General features: G+C 41.7%; 2 protein-coding genes across 6 annotated transcripts in view; one reads left to right on the forward strand and one right to left on the reverse strand.

Annotated features, from left to right (window-relative positions):
* Positions 1–18,806, reverse strand: part of TRPC5OS (TRPC5 opposite strand) — a 73,366-nt gene extending 54,560 nt beyond the window's left edge. For 2 of the 5 annotated variants that reach the window (XM_077889924.1, XM_077889925.1), the window contains exons 1-3: positions 18,460–18,749; positions 8,291–8,332; positions 358–515 (exon numbers count right to left, since the gene is read on the reverse strand). The gene's annotated coding sequence lies outside the window, so the exon portion shown is untranslated. Of the gene's footprint in view, positions 1–357; positions 516–8,290; positions 8,333–18,459 lie in introns of all 5 variants that reach the window. The other 3 variants (XR_013375145.1, XR_013375144.1, XM_077889926.1) reach the window with 3 other exon arrangements.
* Positions 1–23,799, forward strand: part of TRPC5 (transient receptor potential cation channel subfamily C member 5) — a 173,320-nt gene that overhangs the window by 72,583 nt on the left and 76,938 nt on the right. The window lies entirely within an intron of this gene.

Below are 23,799 nucleotides of genomic sequence, written 5' to 3' on the forward strand. Positions count from 1 at the left end.
AAAAGAGAGAATCCAATTTTTTTTAAAAAGTTTACAAAGAATTATCTTTTTTCTTTCCCGTTTTTTTCCTGTATGCTTTTTTGAGTTCGATTTGCCAACATATAGCATAACACCCAGTGCCCATTCCGTCAAGTGCCCCCCTCAGTGCCCGCCACCCAGTTACCCCAACCCCCTGCCCACCTCTCCTTCCACTACCCATTGTTTGTTTTCCAGAGTTAGGAGTCTCTCATGTTCTGTCACCCTCTATGATTTTTCCCAATTATTTTCTCTCCTTTCCCCTATAATCCCTTTCACTATTTTTTATATTCCCCATATGAGTGAAACCATCTAATGTTTGTCCTTCTCCGATTGACTTACTTCACTCAGCATAATACCCTCCAGTTCCATCCACGTCGAAGCAAATGGTGGGTATTTGTCGTTTCTAATGGCTGAGTAATATTCCATTGTATACATAGACCACATCTTCTTTATCCATTCATCTTCTGATGGACACCGAGGCTCCTTCCACAGTTTGGCTATTGTGGACATTGTCCACAATAGGTTACAAAGAATTAAATGGCACCTCACAGAAGAGAACATTCAAGTGGCATACAAGCATATGAACAGCTTTTCATTACTGTACGTGAGAAAATGCAAATTAAAGCTACAATTAGACACACAAAACCCCACCAAAGAACAGCTAGCATGGAAAAAAACCTGACAATACCAAGCATTGAGAAGAACAGGGAGCAACTGAAACTCTCATACATTGTTGGTGAGTGTTAACTGGTATAAGTACTTTAGAGAACTGTTGGACATTATCTGCTAAAACCAAATGTACCTCTATCCCATGACCCTATTCTATTTCTAAGTATATAACCGAAAAGAAAAGTGTACAAATGTCCCCAAAATACAAGCACAAGAATACTGAAAGAAACCAGATGTGTAAAAGTGTGTATCATATAATTCCATTTACATGAAATTTTAAAACAAGTAAACAAAACTATGGAATGGAAGTAAACATAGTGATTACCTTTGGGTGGGGGGTTATTGACTGGCCAGGGATATGAAAAAGCTTTCTAGGGTGCTAGAAAGGTTCTCTGTCATGATATGATTACATGTTTTTCTAAAAAAAAAATTCTGGGGTGCCTGAATGGCTGTCAGTTAAGCATCTGTCTTTGACTCAGGGCATGATCCCAGAGTCTTGGGATTAAGCCCTACATTGGGTTCCCTGCACAATGAGGAGCCTGCTTCTCCCTGTCCCCGCCCCTTGCTCATGCTCTCTTTCACTATCTCTCTCTCAAATGAATAAATAAAATCTTAAAAAATAAAATTTAATTTAAAAAATAAACATTCAGGGGTACCCTTACAATTTGTGCACTTCGCTGTATGTATATCTCAAAAAAATTATCCGACTTTTAATTGCAGGTCTCTTTCTTGTAAAACCAGTAGGAACAGCAAGACAGTGATGAGAGTCTTGCCAGTGTTTAGCAAGCCAGTCATCACGGCCAATGAAAATGGAATGAAATCTGAAGGTACAGAAAAGGGTCCCTTTGGCCCATTTGGCTCTCTACCTCAGGTCAGTGCTAACTAAGTAAAGCAAGAGGGCTTATAGCTAGATGTAGTCATAAACTAACACAAGATGAGATGACCCACATCTTCCAAGTAGCTCAGAAAGACAGCTGGGGCAGAGGCCATCCTATCCATCTGATAACTAGAGTCTTTAACCCATAGATTCTTATTAATCTCACTTTTATGACATTTTTGTCAGCACAACTAATCAAGAGCCATCATTTTTCATTTAGCTGATAGTCTTACCCTGCTATTTTGTGGTGCTCATAACTAGCAAACTGGCAATAAGTGTCTAACAGTAGGATGGAAAAGGAGCAAAGAAATACAAATCCTCTGGGTCCATGTTTATAGTTGATAAGCTTCTCTGCATCAGGCAAGGTAAATTAGTTCATATCCAAGGGGAACAGAGGCAGTTATGTGGGAGAGATTAAAATGTGCCTTTGGTGAGTGTAGGTGCCAGGTTCCTATTTACAAACAGGAAATTTTTTTCAAAATGCTCCCTTCTCTGGTGCCGCAGTACCATTTGCATACATGCATTCAATACAGATATTTTTTTAAAAGCCCTTCCCAGACCTTACTTCTTATTGCTGTCCCCCCCCCCCGAGGAAAACATTGAGAGGTCCTTGTCCCCAAATGAAAAATTTTATAATTTTTTAAAAGATTTTATTTGAGAGAGAGAGAGAGAGAGAGAGAGAGAAGGAGCTGGGGGAGGAGCAGAGGGAAAGGGACGTGCAGGCTCCATGGTCAGTGTGTAGCTTGACACAGGGGCTTGATCTCAAGACCCTGAGACCATGACCTGAGCCAAAATCAAGAGGCAGATGCTTCACTGACTAAGCCACCCAGGCGCCCTGACAAATTTTATAATTTTGACATAGCTGGTACTCTCTGGGCAAGGGGATTACAGTGAACAAAGCAACAGTATTTACCCTTTAAACTCTTTTTTTGAAGGGACAAACCTTTGCCTTAAAAAAAAAACTGTGTGCAATAAGGCATTTGCCTGTTATAGGATATGACATTTAAAATCCCCATGAACCATCTTTAATTTATCAAGAGAGAAAGGAAAGGATTGTGCAGCTGAGGAGCTAAACATGGTCCCTTCTTGAAAATATATGAAAAATTCAAAACAGAAACTGGAAAGAGCGGGAGTAGGAAATGTCCTTATGGTCAATTTAAACTGAATTCTACTGAATTTCTTTCCTCCTCTTCCAAATTTGCTCACTGCTGCAGAGAGAATCACAAATTCTTGCTTACCCTTCCGAAAAACAACTTAGTCACTGGAGAAAAACAACCACTTTTGAAGATGTATCTCTTGGTTATTTTCCTAGACAGACAAAGAGTTTCCTCAAAACTATCCAAACAGGAGAACAGCCTCCCCCCCATCTTGACTTGGTAGGACTCTGCACAGGCTTGTCCCTGAATCTTGGCTCTGGTGAGAAGCCCACAGCCCTCCCCCCACTCTCAGAGACACTAAAAAGAGCTGTACTACTTCTAGAAAGGTTCTTGGCTTTTTAAATATTACCAGTGCAGAGGACAGGGTCTAAAATAAGGGAAATAAGGACGAAACTTGGAAGTAACAGGAAAAGAGATTTTATTTCCACATCTTTTCTCATATTTCTGAGAAGGAAAAAGGCACATCGCTTTTGTTTGTTTGTGTATTTTCTTTGGGAGATACAGTCAAGCGATGCTAGTAGTTGTAAGGGTAGGATCGTGTAGGATCTGTGTCAAACAGATCTGTGTTTGAATCACAACTTTTCCACCTATGACCTGGAAGGTGGCCAACCTACTTTGCCTCAGTTTCTCAACTGTAAAATGAAGTTAATAATGATCATGAGAACAACCTGAGTTAATATACACAACAAGTTTAGAATGGTGCCTGGTATATAGGAAGCTCTTAATATATACTAGCTAATGTCATTGTTCTGGAAAAATCCTGGGATCCAAGAAACAGTGTGTGGTGCATCCTGAGTACTGACTAGTGACCCCTAGAAGGAGGGGGGGACAACTGCAGGTTTTACAAAACCTAGAAGGAAGTACCAGATATGACAACTTAGCTCATAGTTGGAACTCACATGACTTTGAACTTGGGTAAAGATGTGAGGGATCAGGACTATCTTGTGACTCTTGCTCCCACATAACCCTTTCAGGAGACCTGAGACCAGTCAGGCAGGGAATCCTTGAAGATTGGTGGATCTTCCTAACCTAACTGCTTCTTGCCTTTGAAGCATCCACTCACTCTGGCTCCTCGCCCTGTCAGGTAGAAGCTGGCCATGCGTCAGACTGCTCATTGGCTAGTCCTCCAGTGTAGCACCAGCTGCATGGAGAAGGCCCTACACTTGGTCTTATGGCAATAAATCTTTCAAAGCATTAACTAGCTATTCTTTGGAAACACTTACTTGGAGAGTAATTGGCAAAGTCATTCAGGCAAGATAATGAAGGCCATTATCCCGTGTCTAGCATGACTTCACTTGAACCAGCCCAGACTTTCAGATCTTCCTATGTGAATCATTTGGGTAAGAAAGGGAGCATCATACATATATCTTTGCATACTTCTTATCCTCTACTATCCTAACCTGGATTTAGTCTTGAGTTTCAAGAATACTTCTCAGAAATTTGATAAAAAGCAAGACTAAGCACCAGCCGTGGCCTCCTCTGTTTCTGTGGCAAATGTCAGCTTGCCAGGAGAGACCCAATTTGTTTCTTTTTCTAACTGTAAGAAAGATCAAAGGCCATATAGTTCTTCCATCTGCCTGCAAATGTGCTCACTGCTTATCCACCAAAGGAAGAGTGCTTCTGTTTTTTATCATCTCAAAATAAGATTCCATAACCTCCCTTGGTAGTTTATCTGTGTTTCATAGTTTCCTCCTTCTGCTAATTATATCCTCAAGTACTTTCACATACATTAATGTATTTAATCCTGATAACATCCTGTGCAGCAAGGATTATTCCTTTTTTATGACTAAGGAAATGAAGACCCAACATCGATAAGTGATTTTCCAAGATTTCACAGCTGGTTAGTAGCAGAGCAAGAGTGAGAATCTAATTCTTCAGTCTCTTGACCCTCTGTGCTGTACCTTACATGATGGTACCTAGTAATGCTCTGGGGAACTCCTGATCACCAACAGAATAAGAAACAGTGTTAAGATGGCAACAAGAACACAATATGGCCATGGTGGGTGGCTTACCAAGTAGCTCATAGGCCACAGGGCTCCTTGAGTATAACCATTTTATTGTCCTCATCCCTATTATTGTTCCCATAGTGCAACCACACTTAGAACATTCTAGTAAAAAGGAAAGATAGCAAAAACCTACATGAACATTAAAATCACCCAAAGACCATATGCTGCTCCACAGAAATAAAAAAATAAGACTTCTCCATGTTTGACCTCTGAGATAAATACAATCAGAATAAATTGGAGGAAGGGAGGCAAAGAAAACATTTCTTAATATTCTATAAAGATAATGCTTTGCCCTTGGGCATGAATTTATTGTTTCCTTTCCCTCTGAACATTTTATCCTCTGCCTCTGAAGGTTCAAAAAGGGGCCAAAGGTTAGCATTTTAAACATGGATAAAGAGCTCATCCATTACCTATATGCTTGGCACTCAGAAAAGCACATCTGGGCCACAGTTCTTTGATCTGGCAAGAGCCCTCAAGTGAAAGGCTGGATGGACTTGTCTTTTCAGGATTCCTCACAGATTTTTTTTAATATTAGCTAGAGGCAGGGGAATCTTAAGGCAGGTTTGGTTGACAAGAACCAAATCTCTCTCTTATCTCATGACCAATATTACCAGGTTAAATATTTCTGTTCTAAAACACACACTTTTAGTTAAATAGAATGGCCACTCCCCTTAAGTATCCTTGTCCAAGTCTCCAGTGGCTTCCACACTTGACATGGTTGATAACTCCCAGGTCGTCTTATGTTCCATCTATAACTACTTCCTTAGCAATCTCATACAGGCTGTAAATAACACCTATATGCAGATGACTCCCAAATTTATTTATCTAGTTCTGACCTTTCTCCAGAATTTCATCTTTGTGTATCTAATTGCCTTTACCCTGACCTGTGATATATAAAACTCAGTATATCCAAAACTAGATCCTTGATATTCCCTCCGAAACTTATTCTACTTATAGCCTTCTCCAGCTCAGTAGATGGTAACTCTATCCTTCTAACTACTCAAGCTCAAAAATCTTGAGTTTTCCTTGACTTTTTTTCTTTTCCCCTCAATCCATAGCCAATATCCTTTTGGCCCTGCCTTCAAAATATACTCAAAATCTAATAATTTGCCATTGTGAGCCACTGGCATCTACCTCACACATTGATTATTTTAATAACCTCCTCATAGGATTCCTTTTGCTTCACCCCAACCTCTTCCCAACACAACAACCAGAGTGAGCTCTTTAAAATGTAAGTCAGGAAGTGCCTGGGTGGTGCAGTCATTTAGGCATCTGACTCTTGGTTTTAACTGGGGTCATGAACTCGGGATTGTCAGATCGAGCCCCATGTAGGGCTCAACACTTAGCAAAGAGTCTGCTTAAGTTTCCCTCTCTCTCTGCCCCTCCCCCTTGTGCTTTCTCTCTCTCAAATAAATAAATAAATCTTTTTAAAAACAAATAAAATGTAAGTCAGAATGGGGTGCCTGGGTGGCTCAGTTGATTAAGCAACCGACTCTTGATTTTGGCTCTGGTCATGATGATCGAAATGTCATGAGATCGAGCCCTGTGTTGGGCTCTGTGCTGGGCATGAAGCCTACTTAAGATTCTCTCTTCCTCTCCCTATCCTCTGCTCATGCATGCACACACATTCTTTATCATTAAAATAAAATAAAATAAAATAAAATGTAAGTCAGTTCATGTCTGTCCTCCTCTAATGGTTCTGCATGTCCTTCAGAGTAAAGCCCAGATCCTTATAATGGACTACATGGCCCTCCACAATGTAATCTACAACTTCATTTCTACTTCACTCCCCTCCTTCTATTCCAGCCACTCTGGCCACTTGACCATTCCCCAAACTCACCAGGCACACTTCCTCTGAAGGTGCTTTGCACTGCCTACTACTTCTGTCTGGAACGTTCTTTGCTCAAATATCTGCTCAAATATCCTCACCTCCTTGAAACTCTTTGCTCACATCTCATCTTCTCAATGAGAGTTACATGTTTAAACATACACAGTGGGTATTCAATAAATATTTGTTGAATGAATAATAGGACTAATAATTCCTTACCTTTTGTATAGGATTTTATACTTTTTCTAGTATTTTCACATTATATCTCATTTGATCTTCACCGTTAACACATAGCATGGATAGGGTAACACAGTGTTTATTACCTCCATTTTACATTTAGAAAAATTGATACCCAGAGAGGCAAAACAATCTACTCAAAGTCATGTAACTGGAATGTAGTAGAACCAGAAAACTAGTTCCGTGCTCTTTTTCCATAGCCTCCAACAGTATACTGCAAAGCCCCCAGTCCCCAAGGAAAGGTCTTCCAGATCTTTTATTAGGACAGAGATATGGCCTGCTTATGCCATTAACCCAATGCCTCGAAGCTGAATGTGCCTCACTAGCTCATGGAAATGCAAACACATGAAGTCATCTAAAGGCCTGAGTTTATGTGGGGAGTCATCATGTGAACGTCAGAGAAAATAATGCCATTCCCACATGATGTTCTCTCCAAGAAAGAAAGCAACGTTTGAATCTACCAGCTGCTCAATGGAATAAATCATTTGTTCCTTCCTAACCAGCTCTATCTTCCTTTCACATTATTCAGTAAACCAAATAGTTCTCCAAAGCAACCTAAGAGCAGAGAGCAGGAAATTACAGTCCAAGAAGGCACTACCTAAAGTGTATCCTAGTGGGTGGTCTCTTCCATAGTGCCACCATCCGAGCCACAGACCACCCATGTTGAAAGCTTTCCCCTTCTATCTCTGCCATACAAGAAGAGTGGAGGCTGTCCCTTTAAATGTAACACTGAAGAGGAAGCTGGTGTTTATTTGGCAGGGTTGGGGGGAACAGGATACTTCATGCTTGGCACGCTGCTACCATTGGCATCCAATCCAGAAGCTGCTACATTCTGCAGGGGTGGCAACTATTTTGTCCTCGGGATAACATAGTGGAAGATACAGCTATATTTGCATACAGGCTTTTTAACAGAGACACCTGTCACCCCTGGTAAGCTTACAGGAGGCAAGAGAAATGGCACAGCCAGGAAAAGGCAAGCCAAGTTCTCAGTGCCTTCTGGCAACAGAATCCACAGTAACAGAGAGGGAGGCCTGATCTGTTTCCCTAGTCCCCAAAATGTCATTATAACATGGATATATCCAGTCACCCTCCCAAGAACTCCCAAGGAGACAAGGTTTCTCTTTATTGTCTTTATCCTTTGATCACAGCAAATCAAGTGGTTGAGGCTTGACTCTACTACCATGTCAGCTCTGCTGCCAGGCTTAACAACCTTTCCCTAATGAGATGAGCATCTATCCAATAGATAACCCTCAGGCTGCAAACAGAAGTGTCAACACAAGAACAGTCTACCAAATGCCTGATGGACTTCAGATAACGTATGCATGGAAACATCATTGATAGCTCCAGACATCACCAAGAGTCTCAGCCACACAGATGTGTACCCGACACTGAGCAAGTAGGATGGATGAAGGAAAGAGATTATCGTTAAAGGGGAAAAATAAGGAGGCAGAGAATTGGAGGCAGAGAACCCTGAGTTTAAGTTTAAAATTTTTCTTACCTTGGGCAGGTCGCAAAGCTTGCCATAACTCACTTTCCTGACCTGCAAACAGGATGATGGTAATACCTTGAGCAAGTGTTAACTTTTATCATTTCAACAGCTTTTAATTATGGGGAAATGCCCCTTTACTGTAGCTTGAAAAATAACAGCATGGCTTTTGAATTCAAACATTTTGAAATTTGATTAAACTCTACCTTTGACGCTGTATGGCATTGAGGAAGACCCTTCTCTCAAAACCTGAGTTGATTCATCTATATATATATCAAGGATGACGATAACACCTATCTCAAGTAGATACTATAATACTCCGACAAAATAAGGTTGAAAATGTGTTTTGTAAACTATAAACAAAAACTATAAACTATGAATGTGCTTTGTAAACTCCAAGGCAAAGGAAAGTTTTCTTTAAAAGGCCTTGACTTGGGGATCCCTGGGTGGCTCAGCGGTTTAGCGCCTGCCTTTGGCCCAGGGCATGATCCTGGAGTCTCGGGATCAATTCCCACATCGGGTTCCCTGCATGGAGCCTGCTTCTCCCTCTGCCTGTGTCTCTGCCTCTCTTTCTCTTTCTCTCCCTGTCTCTCATGAATGAATAAAATCTTTAAAAAAAAAAAAAAGGCCTTGACTAGAGTGACCAGTCAGTGACTTGATCCCTTGCAGGGACCAAGGGATTTTCCAGAACCCAGACTTTCAGTGCTATATATGGAAAGTCTTGGGCAAACTGGAATAAGCTGGTTACCCTAGTCTTGACTAGCCCTTAACAGAGTGAAGGGCCTAAGTAGGCCTTAGCTGGGATGACAAGGCCTTAACTAGATATAGGCCCTGGCTTCACCTTAACTAGACTCTAACTAGGCATTAACTAGGCTTAAGCCTGGCTAGGACCTAACTACACTCTGACTACAACATCACTAAGTTCAGCCCAATTCTGGGCTTTAACTGGGCTAAATAGGCCTTTAAAAGACTCAGGCCTTGTTACACCTTAAAAATAGACTCTGGCTATCTATGTCTTCTCTAGAGCTAGGTCCCGGCTAGGCTTAGTCCATGGCTAGACCTTAAGTGGGATTCAAATAGACCTCAAGTGGACTTAGGCCCTGGGGCTCCTGACTGGCTCTGTGGTTGAGCATCTGCCTTCGGCTCAGGTCATAATTCTGGGGTCTGGGGATTGAGTCCTTCATCGGGCTCCCCACAGGGAGCCTGTTTCTCCCTCTGCCTCTCTCTGTGTGTCTCCCATAAATAAATAAAATCTTTTAAAAAAAACAACAGAAAAAACTAGGCTTAGGCCCTGACGAGGACTCAGCTGAGCTTATTAAGCCTTAACTGAACTGACCAGGCATTAGCTGCACTGATTAAGTCTTAACTGGGCTTAGAAACCTAATATCCCTTAACTAGGCCTTGACTATGGCTTCTCTAGATTTAGGCTGCAGCTAGGCCTTAATTAGATCCCAACTATACCTTAACTACATTTTGACCCTGGCTAGGGCTTAAATGGGTTCTAGCTAGGCCAAAATTATGTTTCAATCCTGGTTACACCTTACGTGAGCTGGCCAAGCTTTAACCAGTCTCAGGCACTGACTAGGCCTGAACTGAACCCTAAGTCTCAGCTGAGCCCTGACTAGGCCTTGACTGGACTGATGAAACTTTCACTGGGTTTTGGCCCTAGCTGGGCCTTAAATAAACTAACTAGGCCTTAATTGGACAAACTATCCCTTAACTAGTCTCAAGCCTTGGCTATACATTAACTAGACTCTTAGGTTCTGACTAGACCTTTATGGGGCTCTGACTAAGCCTGAACTAGGCTTTAGCCCCAGTTAGGCCTCAACTGGGCTGGCTAACTTTTAACTAGGTTTAGGTCCTAGGAATACCTTAACAAGGCTCTGGCTAGGCCTTAACCAAGCTCTGAAAAGGCTTTAATAAGCTTAGGTCCTGGATGTACCTCAAGTCGTTTCTTACTAAAAGTTAACTAGATTTTGGCCCCAACTGGTCTCTGACTAAACATAAACTAGGCTTAGGCCATGGCTAGTACTTATCATACTCTGAGGAGATCTTAAACCATGTTAGCTTTTAACCCTATAGGCTTAGACTCTGCTATATCTTAACAAGCTCTGGTTGGGCCTTGACTAAGCTTAGGCCCTGTCTATACCTTAATTTGTTTCTGACTAATACTGAACTAAGGTTAGGCTTTATCTGGGTTCTGAATAGACCTTAAATAAGCTTAAACACTGACCAGGCTTTAACCAGACTTTAACAAAGTCTAAACTAGCCTTAGAGCCTGGCTGGACATTCACTGGGCTCTAACACTTAACTAGGCTCTGACTACAATTATCCTGTGAACAGGACTACTTGCCCACTTTGCCTTGGAGAGTACCCACAAATTTAGTCAGGAGAGGCCCTGACTAAAACTTAACTGGGCTCTGACTACAATTTCACAAGGTTTAGACCTAGCTAAGTCCTAACTAAGCTGTGACTAGAATTAAACTTTGTTTATGCCCTTGCTAGGACTTAACTAGACTATGATTAGTATTTAAGTACTCTTAGGTCCATTGGCCTTAAATGGGATTTGCCAGGACCAAAAGTAGGCTAAGGCACTGGCTGTGCTTTGACAATACTCTGATGAGGCCTTCACCAAGCTATCTTGCTTTTAACTAGGCTTAGGACCTGGCATAACCTTAAGAAGACTCTGATAGGTCCTAAACATGGTCTGGCTAAGTCTAACTATATTCTGACTAGTAGTTAACTACACTTAGGCCCTGGGTATGCCTTAACCAGATTCTGACTAGACCTTAACTGGGTTATCTAGGCTTTAACTGAGCAACTAAGCCATAGGTAGGCTTAGGCTCTGGTTACGTCTTAATTGTGCTGACTAGCCCTCAACCAGGCTGACTAGGCCTTAACTAGACTTTGAACCTGGCTGTGCCCTGGTTAGGCCTAACTATGACTATGGCTTAATTTAAGCCCCAGCTAGGCCTTATCTAAACTGTGCTCCTGGATAGGCCCTGGCTTTGCCTTAATTAACCATTGCTTAGGCCTAGCTAAATTGCAGTTAATAGGACTATACTTGCCTAAAGCCTCTTTACTAAAAGTAACCTCAATCAAAAACTCCGTTCAGCCCTCACCTACCCTGGTTTTCATCTGCCATTACCTCAGTTATCCTGCAGTTTCAGGCGGCTCTCTGAGTCATAAATAGGAATGGGCATAATTCCACCTTATCCAACTGCAACAGGAAATAAGCTACTTCTAGCCTCACTGCAACCAGATGTATTTATAATGTCACACGGGAAGCAACGACTGAATTGATAACCCCCAAGAAACCAGGGGATACTCTTTCACTTAACACTCCACCCAGAAGTAAATCTTTTCATTCAGTCCAGATGGTCTGTACAACTGCTTCCAGGACACCTACATTTTGTAACAAGTTTGTAGCAGATATAGAAGAAAGGCTTCTCAAGGACAAGAGATAAAGTGACAGCTTTTGCCCATAATGTACAATTGGGAATTTAAAAAGAAAGATTACAGGGTGCCTGGGTAGCTCAGTCAGTTAAACATCTGACTCTTGATTTCAGCTCAGGTCATTGTCTCAGGGTTGTGAGATGGAGCCCTGTGTAGGGCTCCACATTCAGCTTAAGATTTTCTCTCCTTTGGCCTCTGCACCACCCCAACTGACTCCTGCTCACTCTCTCTCTGAAAGAAGAAGAAGAAGAAGGAGAAGGAGGAGGAGGAGGAGGAGGAGGAGGAGGAGGAGGAGGAGGAGAAGGAGGAGGAGGAGGAGAGATGGCTTAATATGAATATGCCACAATTGCAGTGAAGGGAGTATAAGCTTCACAAGGCTGAACTCAAGAGCATTTGTTCACTTTGGCTCCACTAATCATTTTTGTCATCCTTATCAATTTAAATAGGTCTGTACAGTCCTATTAATCTCCTCAAGTACAGGATGACTCAGGATAAGCCCTGAATGAACTAACAGAAATTTGTGGGTACTCTCCAAGGCAAAGTGGGCAAGTAGTCCTGTTCACAGGATAGTGACTGAACAGGGCCTGTTCTTGTAGGATATAACCACTCCTTACATTAGGCTGTGTGCAGTAGTAGGTCAAAGGGACTGATCTGGGCACTAGGATCAGGAACCCTGTGCATTCATTTATCCCATAAAAATCTACTGATCACCTCCTATGTTCCAAATATGGTCCTAGGTCCTGGGGCTATGATGGTAAGCACAAATAACCACAGCTCTGGCCCTCTCAGGGTTTTCATTCTACAAACAAAACCAAGGGCAAGTCTGCATAGCCCTGAGTCAAAGACTAGATAAAAACAATCTGTACCCTACAAACTCACAGGGCAAAGTCAAAAGCAATGGGCACAGATCAAAATGAAAGAATAGGTGTAGGAATTCGAGGGAAAGAGCTAGGCAAGTGGCCAGGGGGTCAGAAAAACAGACAGCAGCAACAAATGAATATCATCCTCACTTTAAAAATATGGAAACAGTGAGTTGCTGAATATCACCTGGCTGTAAGTGGCAGACAGGATTCTAACCCAGAACTGACTGACTCCAGAACCCAAGAGCTTACCAGGGCCACCACACACCAGAACTGATGCTTGGCCTTAGAAATATCAGGAAATGAAGGAAAGAGCTTAAAGGATCCTCAGGTTCCTTTACTAAATCCATGCATCACCAGCTCAGTCCTTCTTCAGTTCCGCCCGCTTCTTGATGATCAGGCAGGGATACGGTTATGATGGGAAGGGAGGCATGAAAATCTGGTGACAAGCCTCAAGGAGTGTGGCATGGACAATGGCTAAAAAAGAAAAAGATGGCTACAATTGTATAAAACCTGTGGGCTATGACCACTTTTGTGGGAAAAGAGACAAATGAAAAAGGATACTTCATGAAGATTCTTTCCTAGTCAATTACTGAGAAAATGTAGGTAGGAAAGTCAATTAACCAGAAGGCTTGTGACTATTGAATGTAACAAAAATCTCTGAGGGATTTACAGTAATCCCTGGAATTGTTAGAAATGATAATGCTTAATAGTCCATATTCTCCCAACAGAACAGATCATTCTTACATGTAAATATGCTATCTATATCAAACAAAAATAAAATTAAGTTTCTTGGAAATAAGAGACTAGCCCCATCTCTCTGATTTATTCACCTTGACCCAATGATGGGAGAGTTGATTGCACAGAGGTGTACAGGAGAATTCCAGCTGACAGTAGGAAACTGACCTGCTTCAAGACCAAGGACTTTCCAAGGTTATTCTAGATGTAGAACCATCACTCCATTAAATCCTGGAAGATGCCAATTGGTTCTGCATTACTTCTCCCTCTCACTCCTCAAAGTGACTCAGAAGCAACTTAGTAATGCTATAGAAAGCCTCTCCTTTTGGGGCACCTGGGTGGCCCAGTCAGTTAACTATCTGCCTTAAGCTCAGTTCCTGATCCAAGGGTCTTGGGATTGAGCCCCCCCATCGAGTTCCCTGCTCCATGGGGAGTCGCATCTCCTTCTGCCCCTCTCTCCCCTGCTTATGCTTTCCGTCTCTATCACTGAAATAAATAAAATCTTTTAAAAAAAGAAAAGAAAATCTCTCCTTTTGTGGCAGCTAGATTCTTTAGTCCAGCTCCTTGGTTAAGGTATGTAGTATATTGTTTCAATATTCTCTATTTCTATATATTCACTAGATTCTTCATTCCTCCTGGGAGATCCTGAAAGGACGTAATGTACTCTCCACTCAAAGCCTGCTGGCAGGCTAACACTAGCTAATGACCTCCAATATCCATTGGGAAATAAAATGGCTCCATCATCTGATTTGTCAGTGCCACAGAATTCAGAAATTTAGTATCACACAATTAATGGCAGACTTCCTTTTCTAGTCCTTTAATTGTTTCCTAGAATGAGATGTGACTTATATTCTAAACTAGGAATAATGTGATAAGGAGAAAAGAGCACACACAGTATAAGGAAGAAAATGTGTTTTCTAGCCTCTTCCCCTCCCACCCCTACCATCACCAACACCAAGTCATCCTGGGCAAGTCCTTTATACCTTCTGGTCCACAGTTCTTCCTTCCATAAAATGGAATAGCTTACCATTTAAAAAAGAAAATGGAGAGAAAGTGGACCGGATAAGTGAAACACATTAGCATAGGGGATAAGAGCACAGACTTTGGAGTTATACAGAATGGGTTGGAATCACAGCTCTCTATAACTTTATATCTATATGCTTTTGGCATGTGATTTAACCTCACTGATTTAACATTCTCTTCTCTATATAAAGAGGCCAGATACTAATACCTATTTTATGGGGCTGCCATGGGGCTAAAATCCAAGAATATACAGAAAATTCTTAGTTCAATAAATTAACATGCTCCATTAAGAACCAGGAAGAATGAGCTATGCCCTGTACAACCTTACTCCTTCTATCCGTATCACTTTTTGGTGTCATAAGACAATAGTCTTATCATGCACTTGATAAAAATGAACTGCCTAGTTTATTGGACTTTCCCATAGAGCAGCAGTAGGAAGATTTACAGAGCACTACTCAGGAACCTCAGAAATCTGGAAAATGGTGGTAGAACAGGGCAAGGTATCAGAGCAGTTTTCTTATCCTCACCCACAATCCAGCTCAACCCACATGAAATGTCCTTTGGGAACAATGGGCCCCATTGTGATGATACATAAAAAATGTCAGGAAGAGGGGCACCTGGGTGGTTCAGTCAGTTAAGCATCAGACTTTTGATTTTGGCTCAGGTTGTAATCTCAGAGGGTCATGAGATCAAGCTCAGGCTCTACATTGGATATGGAGCCTGCTTGGGATTCTCTCTCTCTCTCTCTCTCTCTCATAAATAAACACATAAATGGATAAATAAATATTTCTTAAAATGTCAGGAAGACACTTCAGGACTAACCTAAAGAATGAGAGGCCAGGACTCCTAGGTTCTCTGCTCTGCTTGAGCACTGAAACATCCTGTACCTCTATTTTATACATTTTCTCTTTCTCTAATTTCCCCCATCCTCTGGCCAGTCTCTGAGGAGGCTACAGATGGAGTTATAATATAATATTTGAAAGATACTTTGAACAGAATAAGTATTATTAATTACTAGTTACACTTTGTGAACAAATTAATAAATGTTTCCCTTACAGTTGTAGAAACATTACAAACTGCTGCTGTAATTAGATGTCTCTCCGGCTCTGCTTTGATATTCAGGATCATAAGGGAAGTGTGTTGGCATCTTTTCAGTACTTTGTGTTTAAGTGCAAGTACTGAGCCAGTAACTCACTCCAGGGAGAGGCAGAGAAAGGAATGAGTTTAAGATCTCAGAACTGAAAGCAAGTAACCAAGGAATATTATACATCTTCCTGGAGGCTGTGAGTTGGACGCCAATGTTTCTCAGTGGGAAATGGCTTTGGATTGCCCTGGCTGAAGGACAAGGGTGCAACTAAGCTAGGCTCAGGTCACCTAGAGCAGTGGGTATCAACTGAGTCTATTCCCAAACAGAGCGCACATGCACACACATACAAACACATACACACGGAGAGACATTTGGCAATGTCTGGAAATACTTTTCAATTGTCACAACTATAGGAGAGGGATAGAGAAATGTCAAACTGAACACCCAACAGTGCCCAGGACAGTCTCCTGGAACAAAGACTTATCCAGCCCAAAACGCAAATACTGCAGAAGTTGAAAAAATGTGAACTGGAGAATCTTTCCATCCTTCCCATCCTAACAACTAGCAAATATTCTTGAAGGCCTTTCTTGTAGGCAAGATGGGAGACCTAAGCTGTGGTCTCTACCCCTCAGGGAGCTTATAGGGTTTTATTTTATTTTATTTATTTATTCATGAGAGACAGAGAGGGAGACACAGACACAGGCAGAGGGAGAAGCAGGCTCCATGCAGGGAGCCTGACGTGGGACTCCATCCTAGGACCCCAGGACCACGACCTGAGCTGAAGGAGGCGCTAAACTACTGAGCCACCCAGGCTGCCCAGAAGCTCAGAGTTTAATAGGAAGACCAAACGAGCACACTAGAAGCTACCAGAAAATTAAAGAAGTATATCACACATAGCTAATTTTTTTTTCCTACAGAGTCTCTAGTGCTTTGAGAAGGGGAAGAACAATAGGCATGGCAATCATTCAGGAAAACTTAAGAAGACTTGGGTCTTGAACTGGCCTTTAAGGGAGAAAACTATTCTTTCCTTTTCCCTCATTGTTGGGAGAAAGATGAACCTCTGCTACCCATACTTCCTTTCTTCTGTCTATTTAACCAGCATCTTATAATCTGATTTCAGGATGTCACAGAAAATGTTCTTTTACTGTTGACATATTAATTACCAGAGCCAATTGCCTGTCCTCAATATTAATCCTCTCAACCCACATCCTTTTGAATTTTCTTCCTCCTTGACTTTTTTTAACAAATTTATTTTTTATTGGTTTCCAATTTGTCAATATATAGAATAATACCCAGTGCTCATCCCGTCAAGTGCCCATCTCAGTGCCCGCCACCCAGTCACCCCCACCCCCTGCCCACCTCCCCTTCCACCACCCCTAGTTCGTTTCCCAGAGTTAGGAGTCTTTCATGTTCATCCATTCTGGTTCTTTTTGCCCACCTGTACAGGTAGATGTGCCTCAAAGTGCAGCCTGCTGTCTCGTTCTCATTCACCTCTTGCTCTTAGTTATTTTATTCATTCATTCATATTCACAAGGATCTAGAGTTCCTCAGGGGATTTGAGATAGGTATAATCTCATCCCGTGTATTCTCCCTTAGTTATCCTACGCATTTCCATGGGCTCACCCATCTTCTGTAACAGGCAACTCCCTGGACTAAACCCCTGACTCTGATATCTTTTCTACACAGCACTCCCACGTGCCCAGCCACCTCCTGGACACTGTATGCGGACACCTCAAATCCAATATATCCTAAACTTAGGGTGACAAACTTGTCCTGGTCTGCCCAGAACTTTCCTGGTTTTAGTACTGAGAGTCCCACATTCTGGGTATTCCCTCGGTAGCAGACAAACCTGGACCATAAGTCACCATACCTAAAGTGAACTCATTAGTATCTGTCCCAAACTCAGTCCTCCACTTGTCCCCTTTTATCATGTAATAACCTTCCACTCCTTCAAGCAATCCATTACCAAATATTGCCAATTCCACCTTCAAAGTATCTCCATTATCATAGCCTCATTTAACTCCCACTGCTCTAACTCAGGCTCTGTTGCCTCTCACTTGGAGAGTTACAACGGACTCCTAATCAGCGCCCCCATCTCCAGCCATTCTGTCACCCCATCCCTATTCCCTTTGCCAATTCATCTTCCAAACAGCCAAGATTGATCATTCTGAAACACACATCTGAGCACGCAGGGTAAATATCTCAGCAACCTGGAAGTCTCACAAACTGAATTGTAAGACCAGGATTAAACCAAAGCTCCTGGGTATTCGAGCATGATGACTGCACAGTGTGATAGCTGAGGAATGTGACTATGATGGACTAAAGCACCCCCAGTAATCATATGAGCTGTAAGCGAAAGGGAAAAGGCAAAACCAAACCAATCACCATACCCTTGAGAAGTCAGGAATTCTGAGTCTGTTTAGTTTTGCATCTCATTTCTTCAGAGGAGTATATGACAACCACAGTTAAGGCAAGTCAGCATTGCCAGGAAGTCCTGGGTAGTATAGACCAGTTATGGCCTTGATCCTCATCTGGAACAGAATCATCTGGAAGTGATATTATGCAGAGATAAGACAGCTTGAGAGAAAACCCACTTGCTCCCTTAGGCTGTTAGGTCTTAATTCATCTGCAGTAATGCTCCAAATTTTGGTTGCAAGAGTCATAGACTTTCCACACTCAACTAACAAGAAAAAAAGAGAATTGGTTTGAAAGATGTTTATGTCAGTGACAGGAAATATGCATCCCATTTGAATAATGGACATGGCACTCTAAATATAGATTACAAGACGTGAAAACTGGCATCCGAAGGAGAAGGGCAGGTGCTTTCCCCAGAAGGGAAAGAGAGCTCATTCCTACCTCCCTCGGCAAACCACATGTATGCTCTGTGTCCTCTCTGATACTTGCAAGTGGTGAATTGTTTATGAGGGAACTCACCTTGTGAGTGAAAGGTTGACCTTCACAGAGACATTAGGAAAAGATGGGTCTCAGAAATAGAAGGGCCATCACCAATGGCTTACCTGTCAAAGGTAGGAATTGCCATCATTCGAAGGTAACTTCTTCTTTCGTCTGAGTAACTGAGAGATGGTGGCCACCCAGCAGAAGGTCCTCCTGGTGATGTTCCTGCCCTTTATTCCCCAAGATCTCATTTCTAGTTCTTTTGTTGCTTGAGAGGACACTGAAACATTGAAACATTTCACTTATCTCCCCACGACCTTGCTTCTGAAATTCATTCTCCTTTCTCTATCAGAGACTTCTCCAGCCAGAAACATACACACACACACACACACACACACACACACACACACACATCCCTTCATTGTTTAATAGTAGCAACACACTCCTTCTCCCTGAACCTGTGAGATAGAGGCCGGGGTCTCAGCCTTACAGGAGTTTAGAGTCTAATCAGGGAGGCCAACCAAGCACATCTGAGAACATAATGTATCCCAGAGTGATTTTTTTTCTGTACTTGCTACAGGAACTTGGAGAATGGGGAGGTGAGCACTGCCGGAATCTTGAAGAAAATTGCAAAATTTTCAAAGAATGGAATCATAGTTCATTCAAGTGTAACACAGGAAGAGGGATTTTGAGGATGCAAGGAAAAAAACCATAGGATTGGGGGTGCACTCTCTCTTTCACACACATGCAAACACACATACACACACACCCTTCATTTTGGTCACATAATATGGTTCGAGCTTAAAGCATTAAACCGCTTGTTCCAGAATAAATCCTCAGCTGTCAACTACCTTATAAGGCCAAAACTACTGTGTTCACTGCCTTGCCCTACTGATCCCCACATCTCTACCTCCAGCCCCAAACTTCAGTATTTTATTCAGCAATGCAAGGTCCTAGAAAAGTCAGCAAGAATAGGAACAAAACAAGTGCAGAGATTTGGTATTGAAGTGGCACTCACTAAGTGCCAGGCACAGAGCTATGTTCTGGCTAACTGCTGTTATTACTACTCCAAATAATTTACCTTTTTTTTGAGATTTTATTATTTATTTGAGAGAGAGAAAGTGAGCATGAGCAGGGGAAGTGGCAGAGAGAGACAAGCAAACTCCACGCTGAGTGGGGACCCTAATGAGGGTCTCAATCCCAGGACCCTGAGATCATGACCTGAGCCGAAGGCAGACGCTAAACTGACTGAGCAACCCAGGTGCCCTGTAACTCCCATTTTTAAGAGTTCACCATGTGCCAAGCATGCAGACACTGCTGAGAACCTTCCATGCATAGCACCTCACAACGATCCTCATAACAATCCTAAAGGATAGGTAATATTATTTCCATTTTTACAGATAAGGAAACTAAGGCACACAGACTTAGAAATATTTGTCCAAGGACCCGCTATTAATAAATGGCAAAACTGAAGTTTGACTTCAGCCTCTAACTCCAAAGTCTCCATACAGAGACTGTGTACTCTAGTGGGGAGAGCTGGGGGTCAGCAAGATTTCTGTAAAGGGCCAGACAGCAGTTATTTCAGGCATCATGGGCCATATAGTCTCTGTTGTACTTTCTCAACTCTGCCACAGTAGCACAGAAACAGCTATAGATAATATATAAACGAATGCGTATGGCCGGATCCCAATAAAACCTTATTTTTTTAATAATAAATTTCTTTTTATTGGTGTTCAATTTGCCAACATACAGAATAACACCCAGTGCTCATCCCATCCCGTCAAGTGCCCACCCCAGTGCTCGTCACCCAGTCACTCCCACCCCCCCCTCCCCTTCCACCACCCCTAGTTCATTTCCCAGAGTTAGGAGTCTTTCATGTTCTGTCTCCCTTTCTGATATTTCCCACTCATTTTTTCTCCTTTCCCCTTTATTCGCTTTCACTATTTTTTATATTCCCCCAATGAATGAGACCATATAATGTTTGTCCTTCTCCGATTGACTTATTTCACTCAGCATAATACCCTCCAGTTCCATCCACGTTGAAGCAAATGGTGGGTATTTGTCATTTCTAATGGCTAATATTCCATTGTATACATAAACCACATCTTCTTTATCCATTCATCTTTCGATGGACACTGAGGGTCCTTCCACAGGTTGGCTATTGTGGACAATGCTGATAGAAACATCGGGGTGTAGGTGTCCCAGCGTTTCATTGCATCTGTATCTTTGGGGTAAATCCCCAACAGTGCAATTGCTGGGTCGTAGGGCAGGTCTATTTTTAACTCTTTGAGGAACCTCCACACAGTTTTCCAGAGTGGCTGTACCAGTTCACATTCCCACCAACAGTGTAAGAGGGTTCCCTTTTCTCCACATCCTCTCCAACATTTGTGGTTTCCTGCCTTGTTAATTTTCCCCATTCTCACTGGTGTGAGGTGGTATCTCATTGTGGTTTTGATTTGTATTTCCCTGATGGCAAGTGATGCAGAGCATTTTCTCATGTGCTTGTTGGCCATGTCTATGTCTTCCTCTGTGAGATTTCTCTTCAAGTCTTTTGCCCATTTCATGATTGGATTGTTTGTTTCTTTGGTGTTGAGTTTAAGAAGTTCTTTATAGATCTTGGAAACTAGCCCTTTATCTGATATGTCATTTGCAAATATCTTCTCCCATTCTGTAGGTTGTCTTTGAGTTTTGTTGACTGTATCCTTTGCTGTGCAAAAGCTTCTTATCTTGATGAAGTCCCAATAGTTCATTTTTGCTTTTGTTTCTTTTGCCTTCGTGGATGTATCTTGCAAGAAGTTACTGTGGCCGAGTTCAAAAAGGGTGTTGCCTGTGTTCTCCTCTAGGATTTTGATGGAATCTTGTCTCACAATTAGATCTTTCATCCATTTTGAGTTTATCTTTGTGTATGGTGCAAGAGAGTGGTCTAGTTTCATTCTTCTGCATGTGGATGTCCAATTTTCCCAGCACCATTTATTGAAAAGACTGTCTTTCTTCCAATGGATAGTCTTTCCTCCTTTATCGAATATTAGTTGACCATAAAGTTGAGGGTCCACTTCTGGGTTCTCTCTTCTGTTCCATTGATCTATGTGTCTGTTTTTGTGCCAGTACCACACTGTCTTGATGACCACAGCTTTGTAGTACAACCTGAAATCTGGCACTGTGATGCCCCCAGCTATGGTTTTCTTTTTTAAAATTCCCCTGGCTATTCGGGGTCTTTTCTGATTCCACACAAATCTTAAAATAATTTGTTTTAACTCTCTGAAGAAAGTCCATGGTATTTTGACAGGGATTGCATTAAACGTGTAAATTGCCCTGGGTAACATTGACATTTTCACAATACTAATTCTTCCAATCCATTAGCATGGAATATTTTTCCATCTGTTTGTGTCTTCCTCAATTTCTTTCAGAAGAGTTCTATAGTTTTTAGGGTATAGATCCTTTACCTCTTTGGTTAGGTTTATTCCTAGGTATCTTATGCTTTTGGGTGCAATTGTAAATGAGATTGACTCCTTAATTTCTATTTCTTCAGTCTCCTTCTTAGTGTATAGAAATGCCACTGATTTCTGGGCATTGATTTTGTATCCTGCCACACTACCAAATTGCTGTATGAGTTCTAGCAATCTTGGGGTGAAGGGTTTTGGGTTTTCTATGTAGAGTATCATGTCATCGGCAAAGAGGGAGAGTTTGACTTCTTCCTTGCCAATTTGAAAGCCTTTAATGTCTTTTTGTTGTCTGATTGCTGAGGCTAGGACTTCCAGTACTATGTTGAATAGCAGTGGTGAGAGTGGACATCCCTGTCGTGTTCCTGATCTTAGGGGAAAGGCTCCCAGTGCTTCCCCATTGAGAATGATATTTGCTGTGGGCTTTTCGTTATTGGTCTGTAATTCTCCTTTTTGGTGGGGTCTTTGTCTGGTTTTGGAATTAAGGTGATGCTGGCCTCATAGAACAAATTTGGAAGGACTCCATCTCTTTCTATCTTTCCATACAACTTTAGTAGAATAGGTATGGTTTCTTCTTTAAACGTTTGATAGAATTCCCCTGGGAAGCCATCTGGCCCTGGACTCTTGTGTCTTGGGAGGTTTTTGATTACTGCTTCCATTTCCTCCCTGGTTATTGGCCTGTTCAGGTTTTCTATTTCTTCCTGTTTCAGTTTTGGTAGTTTGTGGCTTTCCAGGAATGCGTCCATTTCTTCTAGATTGCCTAATTTATTGGCGTATAGCTGTTCATAATATGTTTTTAAAATCGTTTGTATTTCCTTGGTGTTGGTAGTGATCTCTCCTTTCTCATTCATGATTTTATTAATTTGAGTCTTCTCTCTCTTCTTTTTAATAAGGCTGGCTAATGGTTTATCTATCTTATTAATTCTTTCAAAGAACCAACTCCTGGTTCTGTTGATCTGTTCCACAGTTCTTCTGGTCTCGATTTCGTTGAGTTCTGCTCGAATCTTTATTAACTCTCTTCTTCTGTTGGCTGTAGGAAATATTTGCTGTTTTTTCTCTAGCTGCTTTATGTGTAAGGTTAGCTTTTGTATTTGAGTTCTTTCCAGTTTTTGGATGGGTGCTTGTATTGCGATGTATTTCCCCCTTAGGACTGCTTTTGCTGCATCCCAAAGATTTTGAACGGTTGTATCTTCATTCTCATTAGTTTCCATGAATATTTTAATTCTTCCTTAATTTCCTGGTTGACCCTTTCATCTTTTAGCAAGATGGTCCTTAACCTCCATGTGTCTGAAGTCCTTCCAAACCTCTTGTTGTGATTTAGTTCTAATTTCAAGGCATTATGGTCTGAGAATATGGAGGGGACGATCCCAATCTTTTGGTGTTGGTTCAGACCCAATTTGTGACCCAGTATGTGGTCTATTCTGGAGAAAGTTCCATGTGCACTTTAGAAGAATGTGTATTCAGCTGAGTTTGGATGTAAAGTTCTGTAGATATCTGTGACATCCATCTGGTCCAGTGTATCATTTAAAGCTCTCGTTTCTTTGGAAATGTTGTGTTTAGAAGACCTATCGAGTGTAGAAAGCACTAGATTGAAGTCACCAAGTATAAGTGTATTACTGTCTAAGTGTATCTTAACTTTGGTTATTAATTGATTGATATATTTGGCAGCTCCCACATTCGGGGCATATATATTGAGGATTGTTAAGTCCTCTTGTTGGATAAATCCTTTAAGTATGAGATAGTGTCCGTCTTCATCTCTCACTACAGTCTTCGGGGTAAATTTTAGTTTCTCTGATATAAGGATGGCTACCCCTGCTTTCTTTTGAGGACCATTTGAATGGTAAATGGTTCCCCAACCTTTTATTTTCAGGCTGTAGGTGTCCTTCTGTGTAAAGTGAGTCTCTTGTAGACAGCAAATAGATGGGTCCTGCTTTTTTATCCAGTCTGAAACCCTGCGCCTTTTGATGGGGTCATTAAGCCCATTCACATTCAGAGTTACTACTGAAAGGTATGAGTTTAGTG

Source organism: Canis aureus, chromosome X (assembly GCF_053574225.1).
Source record: "Canis aureus isolate CA01 chromosome X, VMU_Caureus_v.1.0, whole genome shotgun sequence".
Lineage (NCBI taxonomy): Eukaryota > Metazoa > Chordata > Mammalia > Carnivora > Canidae > Canis > Canis aureus.